Below are 5,619 nucleotides of genomic sequence, written 5' to 3'. Positions count from 1 at the left end.
CTTGAAAGCTCATAAAAGTTATATTTTAAAAGAGCAATGATAAGTTCATCTAAGCAATTTAATTATCATAATTTTTTTCTGTTAAGAAGAAAATACATAAAATACATACTACATTTTTCTTTTTATCCTCCTGGATATCTTACACATCATTCTGTTTATAGTAAGTTGACTGCTTCCTTAGTACAAAGAGTATAACTTTTATTTTTTCTATTCGTAGGGCTTACCCTCTCTACAGCTGACACAGAAAATATTTAATGATCATGTATTAAATAAATGAGTTCATGAATTGATTATATGCATGTATATAAGTTTGGAGGTTGATATCTAAATAAAAAGGCTTTAAGGTTGGTGTGGATCTAATCTGGAATTTCTTAAATAAAAATTGTTGAGAATTTGCTAAATTTTAATTCTGAATAGCTTGCATAACTAGGCTTAAGTTAATTTTTTTTTTTTTTTGAGTTCCTTAAGCTCTTCTGAGAAGGTATAATTTCAAGTTTAGTTTTGGAAACTGATAATAATAAGAAGGGGTACTCCTATTTTGTGAAATGTTTAACCAAATGTAATTAAGCTACTATTAATGTAAATTTTAAGCCATGTATAAACTGAGACTCAGGACTATACGTGTATGGTAGTTTTGCTGTTTACTTTCTATAAGGTGTCTTCAGGTTTTCAAATTGTTACTTTCAATGTGATTCTTGTCTATGTCTCATCTTGGTTTGTAATAGAACTCAATACTGAAATAGCCTTTTAGGGAAATGCAGGCCCATAGATTCTTAAATGTGAATAATTAGTGTATTTAAATACATAGTAATAATTCTCATATCTCATGATTTAAGGAATCACAATAAAGCTGTTTTGTGGTGGTGTTTATTTTTTTATTTTGCTAAGTTCAAAGTGTAATGCTGATTCAGCATTAGCATATTTAGATGCCTTAGGGCTTTTTCCATGAAGAATAAACACCGTTTGGCACTTTCTTTTCTTGTTTCTCCAAAATCTCAGTACTGATTTTCAGGGTCATGGGGTGAGGCCCATCTGTTTAATCAGGTTTTTGCCTGATGATGCAGGTAGATGGGAAAGTTGAAACTTAACTGTATGTTCCTTTAAGTATTGTAATTAGCCTCTTATATCTGCCCAGAAGCTAAGTAATGAGCACATTTTAAAATGCAGATAATAGCAGAATGTAAGTTTTGCTTGCTTAAGCTATTTCAAAATCCCCATGGGTTTAGTGTCTTCCTTCAGCCAAATTGGATCGGGTTTCTTTTTTTATTTGTTTTGTTTTAAGACTACGCTAATATATAACTAAAGGATGTGAGTCAATTTATCAACTTAGATGCCAGAATCATTATTCAAAGTCAATCTAATATACATATTAGATTATATGTATATTCCTTACTTAATTGTTTTTATGTAAGATATATGTATATATGTTTTACTTGATTGTTCAAAATCAGCGTGGATATTATCTCCCCTTCAAGAAAAGACTCTAGTGAAGTTGTGTTTCTTATATATTTTTTTCTTATGATTGTATGTAACATAGGGGCCCAGCTATATTGATTTGGCCATAAATATGTCTTTTAGGCAATAACTGGGTGATATAAATATTTATATAAGTATAAATACAAATACATGTATATTTGGGCCCCTGGGAGGGGAAAATAAGAACAAGTCTTACACAATAATCTCTTTGAGTTGACAATTCCTAAGGAACAGAAAATCCAGTTAGATCCATAACTAATTCCAAAATCTGGATGGTTGAAATAGGTTGATTGAAAGGAGGTAATTTATTGATTTCTCTAGACCAGTGTTGTCCAATACTCTGTTAGCTACATGTAGCTATTTAAATTCAAATTAGTTAAACTTAAACTAAATTAAGAATTCTGTTCCTCAGTCATGCTAGCCAGCATTTCAAGTGCTCAGTAATCACATGTGTCTAGTGGCTAAAATACTGGGCAGCCCAGACATAGAAAATTCCTATTGCAGAAAGTTCTATTGGAGTGAGTTGCTCTGGAATATGACACTAAACGAAATTTTTCCCCTCTGTTTGGTCCAGTGAGTCACAAATCCACACAGTAGCTGCCATCCTAATCTAAAAATTCTTGTCCATTTTGCTTGAAGCTGCCCTTAAAGAGAGTAATATTTTTAAATCACCTTGGTCCATTTTCAAGACTTCTTCATATTGGATAATTTTCCCTATATATTTCCTATATCATAATCTAGTATTATTTATTTAAATTGTTCCCTTATCTATACTAACTAATGTATAAAGAGTAAATTTAATTGTAATACTACTTTTAACTCATCTTCGCATGGAAAAGCTTGGAATCTATGACATGCATGTGATAAATCAAGTTGTTTTTTTTTTTTTTTTTTTTGCATGTATTTCTTTAGGATCACCAATTCAGTTTATTTAATATATTTTGCTTGCTTTCCATACATATTGCAATGTATAATTATTTTCTTTCACTTTTTAATCATCTGGGTTATCATTTATGACCGGAAACCTCCTCTCTCTATTACTTAAAATTATATTTCACTAGAAATCTTGTTTTTTTATCACCTGAATAATGATATAAGACTGGAAACATTCTTTCTCTATTACCTAACTTATTATTTATGACTAGAAATCTTTCTCTAGCATCTGAGTTATCATTCATGACTTGAAACTTTCTCTAGAACCTGACTTATTATTTATGAATGCAAACCTTTTTTTCTATCATATAAGTTATTATTTATGACTGAAAACCTTTCTCTAGCAGATGAGTCACTATTTATAATTGGAAACTTTTTTCCCTATAATGTGAGTTATTATTTTTGTCTAGCAATCTTTTTCTCTATCATATGAGTTATTAAAAATAACTGGAAAAGTTCTTTCTCTATAACATGTCATCATTTATGATTGGAAACCTTTTGCTATCACCTGGCTTGTTTATGACTGGAAACCTTTCCCTATATCCTGAGTTATCATTAATGGCTGGAAACTGGTCTTTCTCTGGCACGTGACTTATCACTTGTGACTCAAAAACTCTTTTCTCTATTACTATGCACGGAAAACATTTTTTTATTAACTACGTTATCATTTGTCATGGAAACTTTCATTCTCTATCACCTGAATTATCATTTATGACTGGAATTCCCCTATCTCTATGACATGAGTCACCATCTATCACTGTCAACAGTCTATCTCGGTCATCTGAGTCATTAGTTATAATTGAAAAGCTTCTATTTTGTGAGTTTTCAGTAATGACTGGAAACCTTTCTCTATCACCTGTATTACCATTTATGACTGGAAACTCTTTTCTTTGTCACCTCACTTATTTATCATTGGAAACTTTTATTTCCCTATCTCCTAATTTATCATTTGTGATTGGAAAACTTTCATTCTCTACCACCTGAATTATCATTTATGACTGAGAGTCTTTCTGTCTCTATTATGTGATTTCTGTTTATGACTGAGAACTTTATTTCTACTTTACCTGAGCTATAACTGATGACTGGGAAACATTCTTTCCTATCTTGTGTGTTATCATTTATGACTGGAGACTTTTCATTCTTTATCAGCTGAGTTATTGTTAATTATTGGAAATTATCTTTCTCAATTGCCCGAGTTACCATTTATGATGGAAGTCTTTTTTCTCTACTCTCTGACTTTTCATGACTGGAAACCTTCTTTTTCTAGAACCTGAGTTATAATTCATGACTGAAAACTTTTTGTTTTCTCTCATCTGAGTTCTCATTTATGACCGGAAACAGTTTTTCTCTAACTCTTGCATTAGCAATTATGACTTGAAGTCATATTTTTTTCTATCACCTATGTTAGCATTTGAGACTGGAAGCCATCTTTTTATTGTTTGTATTATTATTTAGGAATGGAAGCTATCTTTTTGTATTCTTTGAGTTGTCATTTATGACTAGATATGAATGTATAATCTATCTTCTCTTTTTTTGATGATGGGAATTTATATACACACACACACTGGAACATTATATATCTTTCTTTTTATCACCTGAATAATGATGAAATCTCTTCATGAGATAGAGGAAAATCCTGACATTTGCAATAATGTGCATGGACTTTGAGGACATTATGTTATATCATTGATTTTTTTTCCTCATTTCTAAAACAACTACATGAAGTTAATCATAATGCCTATTACTGCTATCTCAGTCAACCTTACTTAATTTCTCTGGTTATATTCTATCTGGCTTTTTTCTTCTTCTTTTTTTCTTCTATCTAGCTTTTGACATTCCCAATTCTTTTTCTCTCTAATGTATTTTCCAACTTTAGACAGCATTCTTCTCCCTTTTTTCTGTTCTAAATATCCTCTACTTAAATATTTTGTCTCTTCTTTAATAGCCCTTAATTTTTATTATGATCAAGGGAATATTAAAAGTATTTCAAAGTAGAGAATATAATGAACCCTTGTAGATTATCACCAAGCTTTGACAATTACCAACTCATGGTTAAATTTTTCATCTGTACTCCCACCCACTTCCACCAATTCCCAAGATTCTTTTGAAGTAATTAAAAAACATGGCATTATGTATGATTTCATTTATATAACATTTTCAAAAGGACAGAGCTATAGAGGTAGAAAATAGATTAGTGGCTGCCATGGGACAGGAATGGAATACAACAGTTTTTTTGTAGTCATAAAACAGAACAGCTAATTTTTGTGGTGATTAAACAAATCATTACATGGAATGAAATTGTCTAGAACTGTACACATCCACAGACACAAATGTAAGTTAAAAACAGTAAAAATTGGATATGGTCTGTAGTCTAGTTAACAATGTTATACTAACATTATTTTTCTTGATTCCAGTGTTGTATTGCAGTTATAAAATGTGTCACCATTAGAGGAAGATGCACATGTTGCATTATTTCTTTTTTTTTGTTGCATTATTTCTGACATTTCCTGTGAGTTTATAATTATTTCAAAACAAAAACTTTAAAATTAATTTTAACACTATTGAATCAATAAAATACTTAGAAATACATTGAATAAAATAAGTGAAAGATGCAAAGCTACAAAATATTTCTGAGGAAAAGAAAGCCAAATATTAGAGAGATATATGCCATACCTATGGTTTTGAGGGGACAATAGTGTGAAAATGTCAGTTTTTTTCTAAATTAATCTATAGATTCAAAGTAATCACAGTCATAATTCTATCAGAATTTCTCTAAAATTGACATCCTGTATGGAAGTACAAAGACTTAAAAAAGAAAAACCAATCTTAAAAAAATCTCACTTTACAAAACTATTACACAACTAGAATAGTAATACAATAGCCATATTGACATGATGATAGAAAAAAAAAATCAAAAGCACAGAATAGACAGTCTGGAAATATACCCACTCTCATTTAGTCAATTATTTTTGACAGTTGCCAAAGCTATTCAGTAAATAAGGCCTTTCAACAAATATTTAGAATATTATATATCTGTGCCACAAAGAATATTAACCCTACCTCACACCATGTACAAAAGTTGTGATAAATGATACACCTAAACATAAAAAGCAAAAACTATAAATCTCATAAAACAGAGGATAATATCTTCATGACCTGGAGACAGACAAATATTTCCTAGACAAGAGTCAAAAGCACCTTAAAAAATTT

Source organism: Vulpes vulpes, chromosome 3, assembly GCF_048418805.1.
Source record: "Vulpes vulpes isolate BD-2025 chromosome 3, VulVul3, whole genome shotgun sequence".
NCBI lineage: Eukaryota > Metazoa > Chordata > Mammalia > Carnivora > Canidae > Vulpes > Vulpes vulpes.
The sequence above is the reverse complement of the archived record's forward strand: the minus strand, read 5'-3'. Positions refer to the sequence as shown.